Genomic DNA, 15,309 nt, shown 5'->3' with positions numbered 1-15,309 from the left:
TAAAACAACAAATCATCAGTTAACTGGGCTTAAAGTAGAAAAAAATCCTGAGCCGGAACTTTTTCCGGGAAGCGGTGGTGCAGTGTCCAATGTGCTGATTTTTTGTTCGACCGACATCAAGCCATTAATTACTATTCGATTCGTCGCTGTGGATGGACTGGGCATTTGAGAAATTCCCGAGGGCCAGTCCTCCCCAAGTGTCAGGTCATCTCTTTCATTATCCATTTTTTGTATAGAACAGTATAGCACTGTGGGCTGCAGTCCCCTCTAGTGATGCAGCTATCGAATATATATATATATATATATATATATATATATATATATATATATATATTATTATTTTTTTTATTTTTTTTTACTTAAATTTAAATTGTGCTTAACGACACATTATTTTCCTCTCTAGAAAGTGAGGGAGATTTTAGACAAATCTCTCCCCATGGATTTTGGAATGACCTTCCATTAGATATTAGGCAACCTCCCCTTCTACCCACTGTTAAAACACATCTTTGTTCCTTGGCGTTTGACTTAGCATGTTGACTCATCATTGTTTTAATGTTTTATGGTGCCTGCTGTATTTTGTTATTAAGTTATTATTTATTGTATTTACTTATTTACTTACCTACTTGTGTTATTTTATTCATTTACCCACATAAGATAATTATTAATTGATGGGTTTAATTAATGTGTTATTTTTGTTTTACCTGTCTTTATTCCGTTACTGATTTTTGCTTGAAGGTATTATTTGATTACTATATTAAATATAATCTTTGCGTGTTCGAAATAATTGCAGATGAGATCTGATGAAGAAGCTTCTTTTGCAAAAGATTTATTTTAGGAGCTCCTAAAAGACACAAGACATGCTTACATTCAAAGGTGATGTTAAGCCTCGAGTGTGTCCATATGAAAACACACAGTCGCTTTATAGATGAAAAAAGCATACTCCTCCTCTGAGGCTGGACAAAGGGTTAGCAATTATAATAGACAGACAAGTGATTTACTGACATGTTTACTCCAGTTTCGTCCAAAACCGGAAATATATGATTAGACAGGTACTACCATGCGACCTAGACTCCCTCAGACCCACAGTGTTATCACCCTGAGAACTTGAGAACATGCCTCCCATGTGCATTCCTATCTCACCAGCTGGAAGGGAGTGAAAAGTGTTTTTCATTACAATACAGTTATATGTCCAATATATTTCACACAACCATTATCACAGTTATATGGCATCTATATACTATAAGTAGATTCATAAACAGTAAAAATATGCATAGAAAATGTTAAATGTCTTCAGTCCCTCAATGAACAAAATATATTTGTTCAAAATAAGACATTAAACCCCTTAGAAATAGTCTAGAGAAAAATTCCAGCCGGATCTTCATCTGATGTCGCCACCGCGGTCATAGCTTTAGAAGTTACAGATTCAACCATCATATAAGACGACTTGTTTTGTAAATCTTGCTTTTCAATGGCTGTGGCAATAAGCTGCGTGCACAACGATCTCAAACAAGGAATACAGCAACAACCGCAAGTTGTCAAAAAAGCTAAAACCAAATTTTTATATCTTCCAAAAACATCCATCCAGTTATCCCAAATTGACGTATCGATACCGGACTGCTCTTTCATTTTTTTTATTAAGTGTTCGGAGTCCCTCAATGGCATTGGTTAAACTTCCATCCGGTGCAGTGTTATTAGGAATAAAAGTACAACATTGTTCTCCGAACATTGAACAAACACCACCCCTTTCTGCAAGTAACATATCAAGGGCTATACGATTCTGATTTAGTCATTTTAGGTTGTTCTGTCTTACTCATAGTTTTATCAATGCAAATTAAAATTGGAAAATAGGGATCAGTTCCAGAGAACCATGCCCACAGCATTAGGCCATAACAAAAGGTGTTATTTATGGTTACATTAGGTGGCCGGATATTACCTTCAGGAAGAACAAAAGTTAATTCGAATTGATGTCCCATTCTTCTCAATGTTACTCTCTTGGCAAAATAAACTGCCTCCCCACTGGAACCTGACGGCCAGTATCGGCCACTTTGGGTGGTAATGAAGGTGCTCCAGTCCAGTCGTAAAACACTACCTGTCAAATACCACCAGTACTTGAGCCAAAGGCCCCCCTTCGTCGGCCCCCCACTACTAAATCCCTTCAAAGATTTAATGGGGAGTTTGACAGATGTGTTTGTGTTAGGAGCAACGGTCAGGACAATTGAGTTATTATACGCCCAGTTCATTATCCTTGGAATTTTTAAGAGAAACAACATTTCTTTTATCACGATGTGTTGTATTCAAACTCACATCAAGGGGTTTCATGAAAAAACAAAATGGCACAACAATTAACAAGAGAAAAATCGTCACAATGCAGCAATTAGTAGCAGAGTTCTTCATCGAAGCCATCTTGAGAAGAAGTTATTTTGTCGAAGGAGAAGGATGTTTGTCAGTCGTTGGTTGATTTTTTCTTTTTTTTTAGTGGCGTTTTCAGCCTTTTTCCGAACCCTGGCTCACTGCCAGAGATCGCAGGAAAGGTCACGGGACTTCATTCCCAGTGTGACTCTATCCTTGTGAATTGATGAAAAGGGGCATGTGACTCAAATCACCATTGAGTGATTTTCCCCCTTTCAAACAGCAGATTGACACTTGGCCAGCTTTGCCCATGGAAAAGGCACTACAATGAATCTCCTTCCAGGACCTCCCCCGCTGCAGCTTCCCTCCTTGGACAGCTTGTCAGGTAGACAATGGAAACGGCGTGTATTGGATCCGTCAGATGGCTCCAACTGGTGTGGGCGTAGATCATCAGATGGTTGCCCTTGGTGGCAGTGTTGAACCAGAATCAGCCGGCCTTGTAGATGAGAGGTGATACCAAGTATCCCCTTTTCGATACAAGCGCACCACACAGGATGTACGCTCCTTGACCTTAAATGGACCTAGCCAACGAGGACAAGACCATTTCCGTTTAGTTACTTTCAACCACACATATTCACAATCATTTATTTTTGAAGGAACTTCTGGTTGGTTATCTGTTAGCTTAGAGAATGTAGACACTGTCTCTTTAATTACCGGGGGCCTCTCAACGAGTGACTCCCCAGCGGAACATTGGGGGCGGGAAACAGCCTGTTTTTATGACCCTCAAAAGGAGTCCAGCCTTTTTATATCTTATGAAGTTTTTGTTTTTTCAAATGGGTTCGTCTAATCCAATATTCCTAAGAAGCCCTTATAATAGTAGATAATGATTAATCAAATATTTTACCATGATATTTACTATTGTAGATTTAGCATAAATGTACTTTTTATCATACATCAAATTTCTGTATTTTTTACGCTGGTTTTTATTATAGCAGTGTAAATCATTTAAAAACAACATCATCTTAACTCAGAACTATTCATGTCCGGCCGGGCCATAAACAGTCTGAGAAGAGATTTATATATATTTATACCTTTAATAAACACTGCAGTCCTGCAGTTCATTTTTACAACTTGTCTCATAAAATAATGTCCACCAGGTGTCCCAATGTTCCTTCCACAACTAAATGGCAAATTCCATGGGCTCTAGAAATTATACTTTTCAATTGTTTCTGAAATTGAATATACTTACCTTATTTTCACCATGAGTTGTCTTCGCCCGCACTTACTTTTCCTCCCATGGTCAAAATCCGAACACTTCAATTCTCCATCTGTGAATTAATTCACTCACATACTATAGAAGTATCACCTCATTCAGACTAACTTATAGTCTTATATTGATTTAATTCAACATGAACTGTTTGTGTGCATACCTTCCTTCGTGACACACACAGACAGACCAGTAACTGACTCCCTCATCTGATAAAGATCAATTTTGATCATTTCAGACCTGAATGTGAAAACTGCAGCCGCTTACAAATTGCTGCTTCAAAAAGGGAAAAAAACTGACACCTTGTGTCCTGTTGATAATAAAAACCAAATTGGGGCAATTTGGCCAACACCAAGACTACAGGAGCAGATCCTGCTTAGCTTGCAACAATTCATAAAAACAAAAAGCCCTTGGAGGCGCAAATTTGAATCCTGTCCAGGCAACACAGAGTGAGGAAAAAATAAAACAAAAAAGAAACAAACCATAAAATAAGATAAAAGATCAGAATACCTACTTCAAATAAACCAAAAGTAATCTTAAAATGCTAATTATCCTCACCTCTTTTACAGAGTAGTGGGGCTTGTACAACACAGCAGGCAACTTTGCAGATCATGACCCAATTAAAATCAGTGCTGCGACCTAAATAAAAAATTAAAATTTTAACCAGCAAATTCGCCGTAAGTGTTCCACATCTGAGTCCAATCCAGAAGCTAAAATTCAAAAGGAAAATGGGCAAAAAATTAGAAGACCAAATTCAACAAGCATCAAACAACGGAAAATATAGTATTAAAGATTAGAATAAATTTTATACTACCCTAATTCACATAAACCGTTCTCAATTTCCGAAACTGCGTTGCTATAGATCACATCTCCTTTTCCGACACAGTACAGAGTGCAAACTGTATCCAAACAGACCAAAATATGACTCAAAGGCCGATCTCAGATGACTCGAACTTTGAGTCCACACTGGAGTTCATATTCCTTCCTGTCCTTGTTGATAGCAGTTTATGCAGGGCAAAGTTCAAAGCAGGCCATAGCTGTCACTGGAGACCCCTGACAGTTTCACCAGGACGGCTGTGATGAGAGTTTGAGATGTCTGCTCAAAGAGTTGATGGACATTTTGCTCAGATAATTCATAAGAGTCATTGAACAGTCTCATGGCGAGCGGATTTGCAGTATACCGTCCTTATCGCAGTCCGTGTGATCACTTCCCCCCCCGAAAGTGACCATTGTTCAGTTCGCCGTCCACTCTGTGCCCAACAGCCAGGTTATTCCAGCACGTTGGAGACACCCAAGAACAACACCTCTCGTCAAAGATTGAACCTGCCTGAAACACTTATACACTCGGAACAGACAGAGGGAGATGAGATCACAGCAAGAGATTTATATGCTTGTTATAATTAAAAATAATAATTTTCTCAAAAAATATGTATTTTGTAGTTTTATTTAAATATGTTCACTACACTATAGCAAGTAGTATTACTATATTTACGCATATGTCTTACCATAGACTTCTTCTTTATTATATGTTACCTCAAATTTAAGAAAATGTGACAGCTGTCAGTCACCCTGGACACTTGGAGGAAAGTCCTCTCCAGACTTCTAGAATGGGACTCAGATAAGGACAAAGGTTAAATCATTTTCACACCTACGAATAAGTTATCAGAGATGCAGGGGAAATCAAAAAATCAAAAATGAAAAGTCTATTTCAATTAAAATTTGGTTTTATTACTTATTCAACTATATTAAAATTTGGTTTTATTACTCATTCAACTATAAAAAGCACAGATCTGATTTTAAAATAATATGATAGTGGCCTGTAGTTATCATCTAGACCTCTATATCTTTCTGCTTAACAGGAACAATTTGATTTTAACAGATTAGCATTAGAAGATCCCTGCTATTCACACACAACAGACTACAAGTCCCCCAAATGGAGACAATGGGAGAGAGGAATAAACTTATCACACCCCCCTCCCCACAGGAGACAAAAAGGAGAGAGAGAAGGGGGGGCGGAAGAAAAGCTTATCATACACACTCCCCTGTCCTTTTTATCTAGTTTAATTTAATTTTAACAGACAACAGTACAAATCACCACCTTCTTAAAACAGCAGCTCACGGCCCCCATCCTTTCAAAATATGCAGATTTCCTGCTACCATTCTTTTTTTCACCCTTTTTTGAGGACAGAGAAACTGGAGAGAGAGGAAATTTTTCCACCTCTTTTCCATTGAAACCTACTCTTTTCCTTTTCCTACAAAACGCCATTCATATACATCCTATCTTATCTCGCTCATTTTTGGAGACACAAAATACCTGCCTTCCAACAAACTCAGTCCTCCTTTCACTTAACTTCACTTAACACTGCCATCCGCGCAACTTTCACAGAGCTACCCAACGCTAACATTCTAGCACAAACCAACATTTGGTTCACGACCCCACACCGTCTAACTTTTCTTCCATTCGAAGAAACTATAGATGTGTTTTTCACGGAGGTAATCAGCATCTGGCGCTGTTTACACAATCAACTTCTATAGACTTCATTAATGCAATCAGACATGTCTCAGATTTTAACGGTGGGAACCAACCTTTATCACAATTAGTCCGCATCCATTCATTTAAAAGATTTTTCATCTTCCGCCGTCGCCGTGGTGGCAGCGCTTCAGCCATGACGAGCGTTGCGGCCGTGACTTGTTCGCTTAGCGACAAGCTTTGAGTATGGACCGGAAGTTTATGCAAATCAAACCACCCTGAGTCTCGGTCAAAAATGTCGTCCATTATATGTAGTAATTTAGTCGTTATAATATTTATAAAGTCAGTGACGTCTCACTTATGATACTACAATAGAACAGATCAAAACTATTCTCATTAATCCCCCCAAAAAATTATTATATATATATATATATATATATATATATATATATATATATATATATATATATATATATATATGTTTTTTTTTTTGAAAAAAAGAAAAAGAAAAAACGAAACAGAAATTAAATATCTTTTTTGCGCGACTTAATAAATACTTATCCGGATCTTCACGGGCGGCTTCTTCACAGCTCTCGCTTCCAATGTGAATGACATCACACGAGCGGCTTTTTCATAGCTCTCGCTTCCCATGTGAATTATATCACACGAGCGGCTTCTTCATAGCTCTCACTTCCAATGTGAATTATATCCCACGAGCGGCTTCTTCATACAAAAATAAAAATAAAAACAAGACAGCCTATTCCACCGCGGAACAAATCTCATATGCCGTTTCCGAACGGCGGAGCGCTCCCACTTGACGTCACTTCCGTATTCAACGGGCCAACCCATGCATGGTTCAATGTCGTAGTAATTTTCAAAATCGAGGACTTTCGCGTCCCTCCATAACAAATACGAAACCCCCCTAACTTGTTCACAGATCTCAAATACAATTTGGTACGGACGTAATGCAGCTCTGAGTAATCCCAAACAAACAGAATTTCTCTACGTGGATAATTTGTCCACTCACCTTGTTAATATTTGCGCATTTAGAAATTCAGTTGTCCAAGATCATCACAGCTGTTGCAAAAACGTCCCAATTTGTCGCCGTCGAGGGTCACCATTTGAAGGTATTATTTGATTACTATATTAAATGTAATCTTTGCGTGTTCGAAATAATTGCAGATGAGATCTGATGAAGAAGCTTCTTTTGCAAAAGATTTATTTTAGGAGCTCCTAAAAGACACAAGACATGCTTACATTCAAAGGTGATGTTAAGCCTCGAGTGTGTCCATATGAAAACACACAGTCGCTTTATAGATGAAAAAAGCATACTCCTCCTCTGAGGCTGGACAAAGGGTTAGCAATTATAATAGACAGACAAGTGATTTACTGACATGTTTACTCCAGTTTCGTCCAAAACCGGAAATATATGATTAGACAGGTACTACCATGCGACCGAGACTCCCTCAGACCCACAGTGTTATCAACCTGAGAACTTGAGAACATGCCTCCCATGTGCATTCCTATCTCACCAGCTGGAAGGGAGTGAAAAGTGTTATTCATTACAATACAGTTATATGTCCAATATATTTCACACAACCATTATCACAGTTATATGGCATCTATATACTATAAGTAGATTCATAAACAGTAAAAATATGCATAGAAAATGTTAAATGTCTTCATACTCCATGTACAGCACTTTGTATGAAATTAAATTCCGAGTTGAGTTTTTTTTGGGGGGGAGTTCCCACTCACTCACACAAACACGCACACATACAAACAGGAAGCGAACCCAAACCAACCTGCATCGAAGGCAAGTGACGGTACCACTCCGCCACCTGGAACCCAAATTCCAAGTTGAGTAGTTTTTGGTCTGTGAGACAAAGTAACCACAGTTGTGATTTTGCCGACCGCCAACTGCACAAGTGAGTGAGCTCGGTTTATTAAACTGATCTCTAGGAACGGCAACTGTGTCTCTGGCTGTCAGCATCAAAGTGTGCAAATCATCACGTCGATTAGACTGCCTTTTAAAAGTAGTCTGATGACTCCGCTGCACCGTTAGCACGCTAACACTGAAGACGCCCTAAACACTGGCAACAGGCACTGTGCAATGCAATGTCAGCGTAATTAAGTCTTCTTCTAGTGCCCTTAATTGGCGATCAAACGTGACTTCTGTACAAAGTTGTTTTGTTGACTTTGGTCGCAATTGTTTACGCTAGTGTAAGCGTTAAAAGGAAGGTCGCGGGATGATGACGTGAGAGCGGGGCGAGGGGGAAGGAGAATAGTTTTTGGAGGGAAGTGTGTAAATAAACAGGGCATTCAGCAGTCGCTCCCCAAAGACAGTACAAGTTCTTGTGTATTTTTCCTCATGGAGAGTGTTCCAAAACGCTACATGCTACATTGGTGGCAGCGGTGGGAATCGTGTGTGTTTCTTGCAATAATTTTTTTTGTGGAACCTTTTCTCTCCGGAATCTACAGAACTTTCTACTCGGCTAGCCGGTTAGCGGTACTGCTTTGGAGCGGCATGTTAGGAGGACTGAAACGCGGAAGTGTCGACGTAGACATGGAGGAAGATTTTTACGCGAGTGCTACCCCGTGGACTGGCGGCGTGACTGAGGTGAGAGTTTCGCGGGGACGGCGAGAAGCTTGAGGCTGCCGTCCGCGCGCGGGAGTTACGTCGCTACGTTAGTAAGTCGCCTCCCTACAAGGCTGGACGGCGCGGCTTTTCTGCTGTGAGACAGTTTGGCGCCAGAGGTCCAGTGTGACTATGAGCGAGTTAAGGAGAAGTTGAAAGAGGCTTTTGGACAGAAGCAGTTCCTCCTATTTTATCAATGCACGGCCCCGCCAGCCAAATGAGAGTCTGGATGTGTATGCAGCTGATGTTTCCAGACTCCTGGCCGAAGCTTTTCCGGATTATGACCGGGCTGCCAGGAATGGCGAAACTTTCAGGTGTTTTCTTGCTGGTCTTGACCCTGCCTTTCAGGCTAAGTGCCACAAGCAAGAGGCCACGGATGTGGATGAGGCCTTGATCATCGCGGGATGTTGTGAACGCGCAAGACAAGCGCTGAGAGTAGGCATAGCTCCGTCGCCCTACTCCATCCCACAACCTACAGTCATGGTGTCCCTTCATTCATCTGTTCAGAGTGTTGTGGACTGCAATGTGAATGCAACAGAAAAGCTTGTCCATGCCTTGAAGCAACTTTCTTCGAGGATGGACGACCTGCAGATGGAGGTGAGAGATTTAAGAGCCTGTTTGGTGGGTGAGTCGGAGCCTACTGCCTACATTAGGGGGACCGTCGAAAGTGTTGATGTGAATGTGTTAATAGATTCCGGTTCTAATGTTTCACTTATTTCGGAGGAGTTCAAAATGTCCATCCCAACTTTGCGTAAATGTGTTTTGAATACACAGTACATGTTTGCACGTGCAGTGAATGGACAACTGATGGACACCTTAGGTACTGTGACACTTCCTATAATGCTGAGGGCCAAATCCTATTAACAAATTGTGTATGTTGTGCGGGGGGCTACACAAGCCATTTTGCTGGGTTTTGATTTCAAGCGATAGACTAATGCCGTGTCGCATGGATGTGTCGCAAGTTACTCATTATCGGGGACGTCAACATTCCTCTCCTCCAGGAAACAGACTTTATTCCAACATGTTGTAATGTTTCCATGCATGTTGACGTTATGGTTCCTCCTTTCAGTGAAATGATTGTTCCGGTTTAGGTCGAAGAACCCCCTCCCACCCTCCGACATTGTTGGACCACCCCTTGGCACCTATCTAGGTTATGTAAAACCCGATGTACGTGAAAGTTTGGGACTAGTAGTGGCGTGCTCAGTAGCGCCTGTGAATAATGGGTGCACTGTGGCGCGGCTACTTAATCCAACAGACCAATAGCCAATTGACCAATTACACTCTGGCTCTCATCTAGGGGTCTTCCACCATGTTAACGAATGTGACATACTTACCCCTGCAGAGTGCTTCGGTTCTGAAGTAGGGAATGCCCCCTTGCTAGATGTAGCTGATGTGCTGTTGTCAGATGATCAGAGCTGCTGCAGGTCCTGCTGGGGAAGCATCGGGGCGTGTTCAGCCAGGCTCGAGGTGGGGTGACCAACCCTAATTTGATCAAACGTCACATCAACAACGGGGGCCACCCCCTATGAACCAACTGGCGTATCGTACCTCCCCAGACAATCGTAAAGAAATCAATAGACAGGTGCAGCGCTTATTGGAGGAGGGTGTAATTGAGGAGAGCTGCAACCCATGGTCATCTCCTGTAGTTCTTGTTTAAAAAAAGAACAACACATGGCGATTTTGCGTGGATTATAGGGGTCTTAATGCAGTGACTTTTAAAGACTCTCATCCATTGCCTCGGGTTGATGATTCACTGGATGCCTTGGCTGGAGCCCTCTGGAATCACCAATGCACCAGCGACATTCCAGCGGGTTATGGAGTTTGTGTTAAAGGGGCTGCCATGGCATATCTGCATGGTCTATCTTGACGATATACTAATATTCAGTAAGACGTTCGAAGAGCGCCTATCGGCGCTTGAAGAGGTTTTCTCCCCGGTGGGGGCTGCTGAATGCGAAGAAGTGCTACTTTGCCCGGGACCACGTTGTTTTCCTTGGTCATGTGTCTGCTGAGGGGCTGTATCCAGACCCCAAAAACGCAGACATGGTGAAGTCTTATGCTATTGAGGCATGTGCCTTCCTGGGTCTTTGTTCTTACTACAGGATATTTCTGAGGGGTTGTGCCCAGCGCGCTGCCCCCATCTGTCAGCTCACAGGGAAGGATGCACCATTCCTATGGACCTCCGAGTGCCAGGTGTCTTTTGACTTCCTTCAGGATACTCTTTGTTTAGAGCCTATCATGAGGCATCCAGATTTCTCCCACCATTTCATTCTTCATACCGATTCTTCACAGGTGGCGGTCGAGGCAGTGACTGGGGCAATACGCCGATGGTCGGGAGAGAGTGGTCGCGTATGGTAGCCACTCTCTCACAGCAGTCAAACACCGGTGGTCTACATATGATAGGGAGTTGTGGGCGATAGTTTGGCAGTTTGTCATTTTAGACAATACCTGGGCCTTCGCCCCGTCACCATTGTTACGGATCTCCCGCCATTGGTGGGTCTCCAACGTCTCCCCATTGACAATGACAGAACGGGGCGGGAAGTGTGGGAATAAACGGGGCAATCACCAGTCGCTCCCCAAAGAGTCTTGTGTATTTTTCCTCACGGAGAGTGTTCTGAAACGCAACACAGCGACACGCTACATCAGCAATAAGAACGGCAGACACACATTCCGCAGGACGAGTCAATTTATCCATTGCACCGCAACTGGCAAAACGCTTCCGGGAACAACTTCAAAATAAAAGCGTTCATTGCCATTGTGCTCCACATATTACGTGGTATGGGGTAGATGCTTTGAACTTCCGAATTCCGGGTTTTACACATCAGCACCATTTCCGGCCACTGCTGGCCGCGTTCCAACACTTGCCCCCCCACCCTTGCGCCCCCCAACCGCGCACACTCGCTTATAGGCGGGAGGGCGTCTTGGCTATCTGAAATGCCTCGGACACTGAGACAGACACTACACATTCGCAGCCTCGCACCCGTCAACGGTAACGAGCAACCGAAGGGCACAAAGGAGAAAGCACAAGTACTGGGACGCGGCCCACAGATCGCAAACCGGAAACAGAAACAAAGTTAATGGGTAAAAACCCGGAAGTCGGAAGTTCCGCCTCCTGCGTGGCATATAGTCCAGTGCGCATCTCGGCAGCGCGGTGCATTATGGGTAGGCCGGCTGGTAGCCTGCCAACTCATTGAAAACTAATGGAGTCTAACGTCCAATTCACACTGACTGCGGAACCGCCGTGGTGCGTTTTCCGTACGGCCGCCGCACAGACTGCAATTCACATCACAAATACAGAAGGCATGTCAAGACAAGAATTAAAGGACGAAATTGAACGTAAAGAACGTCAGTTATGTGAACTGAGCAAAATGCAGGCTACAGCCGAGTTACCCAGGCGGTCAGAGCGGCCTAGTGTGCTAACGGGAAAAAAATGGTAGCTTACCAAAGGGACGAGTTGAACCACACGCAATCTGCACAGATCTCGGGTGAAGTGTTGTGGGTGGCTCCACACAGTCACTCAATAAAACTGAAGCAAGTTTGTGTCACAAAGTTACAATAGAAGAACTGCCACATGTAACTCCCATGGATGTGATTCATGTGCTTGAGTCAGATTTCAAGGACACTAAAGCAAGTGACAAAAAAGTCTCACAAGAGGATCTCATCTTCCTGAACAGGCTCAAGGAAGGAATAAGGAAAAATAAACAAGGACACTGTGGGATGCCTCTACCATTCACAAAGGCGACACTTACCTGACAACAAAAAGCTTGCAGAAATCAGACTTGAACACTTAAAGCGAAAGTTCAACAAAGATGAGAAATACAAAAACGGCAACACAGATAACAAGCCACATGTATATAGAATGAAGGTACATCTTTTCGGCGCCAGGGTGTGCACATTACGGACTAAAGTACTTGGCCAAAGAACATTGTCACTTACACCCAGTTGGATCGGAATTTATGGAAAGAGACTTTTATGTGGATGACGGAGTCACAAGCACAAACACTGCTGAAAAGGCAATTCAACTTGCACAAGAGTAAATATGCAACCAAGGAGGGCTTTGTCTCCATAAGTTCATCTCAAACAGTGATGCTGTTCTACAAAGTATACCGCCTTCCGAGTGTGCTGTGGACACAACAACAAAGGACCTGACATTCAAAACCTTGCCACAATAAAGAACCTACTTCTATGGAGTGTAGAAAATGATTGCTTCAGATTTGACAATGCTTTAAAAGAACAACCAGCAACACGGCGAGGCATTTTATCTACTGTTGCATCCATTTATGACCCCCTTGGCTTCTTGGCACCATACGTACTGAATGGGAAAAAGATCTTGCAGGAAATGTGTCACCAAGGTATCAGCTGGGATGACGTCCTGCCAGAAGCACTCAGACCAGAGCTGGCAATGTAACCTTGCCAACCTTGACAAGGGTGTGCAAGGACAAACAAATGGAAAGGAGATCAAATTGTTGAACAACGGCAGCCAGCTCCCACGACATAACAAACATATCAAAGACTCATTCAAACACCCTTTTGTAACTCCAAAGGAACATCATGTATCCAAACTCATTATATATCACTGTCACGATGAAGTAAAATGCCAAGGAAAATGATTCATAATCAATCAAATCCAATCCAGTGGGTACTGGATCCCTGGAATGAGCAGAACTGTTGCTTCTTTCATCCGCCGATGTGTGATGTGTCGTAGACTTCGCAGAGCTCCAGAGGGCCAGAGAATGAGCAACTTACCTGCTGAACGGTTGGAGCCGTCTATGCTCTTCACATACTGTGATATGGAAGGTTTTGGTCTGTTTGTCACTACAGAGGGAAGGAAACAACGAAAATGCACTTTCCCAAAGGAGGACCTCTACGGAGCAAAGAGATGGCGTTGTGCGCAATTTTTGGCTGGACAGTTCTGGTGCAGTTGGAGACGCAAGTATCTGCACAACATTATTGCCGGGCACTCACCGAAAGAAAACCTCAAAGTAGGCGATGTTGTGTTGGATGTTGATGAACAGTTACCACGAAGTGAGTGGAGACTTGCCAGAGTCTTGGAAACTGTCAGCGGCAAGGACGGACTTGTAAGAAGAGTGAAAATATCCTTTGGAGATAAAAGACAACAAAGGTCAACGCACTAGTAGCCTTCTGTTGCAGAACGTCCAGTCCAATGCAAAAGCTCATCCCGATATTAGAATGTTCACAAAATAACGTCCAAAAATAGTTATTTGTTGTAAAAAATAAAAAATAAAATGTTTGCATGCAATGAACACTCATAATTTTGGCAGGAGTGTAAATAACCATAATTATATGTTCTTACCAGAACATTACATTTATTTTATTTTGAAATTTGCATTGTAAACGGTCACTTTCGGTTTTGGGCTCTCGCTTTTATTTTGAAGAGTCACTTCCGTATTAGTGCCTTTTGTACTTGAGGTAGCTTAATAGTGTACGGACGCCGGAAAAGTTTGCTGCACAGCGTCGAGGATTGTCCTTATTTTGTAATGGTAGCCCCTCCGACGAGCCAAAAGGTATATTTTGTTTAATAATTCGTTTATTAGTATTAATGTGTTTGTACATATACGTAGTTTTGATTATTGTTTGCATGGGTTGTATTATTTTTCAGCTCTTACGGTGATTTGGAGATGTATGGTGACAAAAATAAAACGACAAATCATCAGTAAAGTTTCATCCTTGCCTGCTACAATTAGTCTGGCATTAGTCTTTGCAAAATGGGTTAATTATACTATTACTGAAACAATTACAAAGGTTCCCTACATGATCCTAATCTAGCTAGTTTAGGGCTAAGTTGCTAACGTTAGGATGACGTTACATTTCATAATGTTGGCCTCGCCGACCTGCACAGTTTAACTACAATGCAATGTCAACAAAATCCTATTGCCAGTAGTTAAAAACAATGATTAACTTGGAAACGACGTTAAAACTTACCTGTGAATGATGTTTTCATTGAATGTATAGTCGGCTATGCTCTTTGGTTATTTCATCAATCATCACTCACTGGAAAGTCGTTTATTTATTTCTGCATCACTCACATTGACCTGTCAATCAACTGGAGTGGAATTGACGCCTTATATGTTAGAAATATTCATCGGCATGACCCGCCCTACTCACTCTCTGATTGGCGCATCAGTCCCCATGCCTGTATTTAACCAATAAGGCAGCAAGTATTAGGCCAGCCAATTAGAGCCAGCGGAGGGTGGGTCATGGCTGAATGGTGCGCAATCATTGTGCATCAAGGACAATTCAGAAGTTGGTAAACGCAAAATTGAGGATTTAGAAGTGGGTAGACGCAAAACTGACTGAAAAAGAAGTGTGTATACGCCGTTGTTGTAATTGTAATTAAGTCTTCAATTAATCTGTTAGACATGTTTTTGTATTGCGTTGGAAATCTGGAGTACCTGGAGAGGATTCACATAAGCCTGGTCACCTCGAAATCACACAGAATGGCTCAAGCCAACCATCAAGTTTTGTTCTGCTGTGAGCACCATTACAATCTTCTTATTCTGGTCAGGCTTTATGGGCAGTATTTAGCACTCAATCAAAAATCTCTTGAACAATAAGACAATGACATAA

General features: G+C 42.1%; 1 long non-coding RNA gene across 1 annotated transcript; it reads right to left on the bottom strand.

Moving 5' to 3' along the window:
• Window positions 1–810: 810 nt before the first annotated feature.
• On the bottom strand, window positions 811–11,770 carry LOC144055475 (uncharacterized). Its single transcript, XR_013294889.1, has 2 exons — window positions 6,818–11,770; window positions 811–6,770 (listed from the first exon to the last, which is right to left on the bottom strand). It is a non-coding gene; the product is annotated as an uncharacterized LOC144055475 (long non-coding RNA).
• Window positions 11,771–15,309: the final 3,539 nt, after the last annotated feature.

Source organism: Vanacampus margaritifer, chromosome 7 (assembly GCF_051991255.1).
Source record: "Vanacampus margaritifer isolate UIUO_Vmar chromosome 7, RoL_Vmar_1.0, whole genome shotgun sequence".
Lineage (NCBI taxonomy): Eukaryota > Metazoa > Chordata > Actinopteri > Syngnathiformes > Syngnathidae > Vanacampus > Vanacampus margaritifer.
Note: the sequence above shows the minus strand (reverse complement) of the source record. Positions and strands in the feature narration are given on the sequence as shown.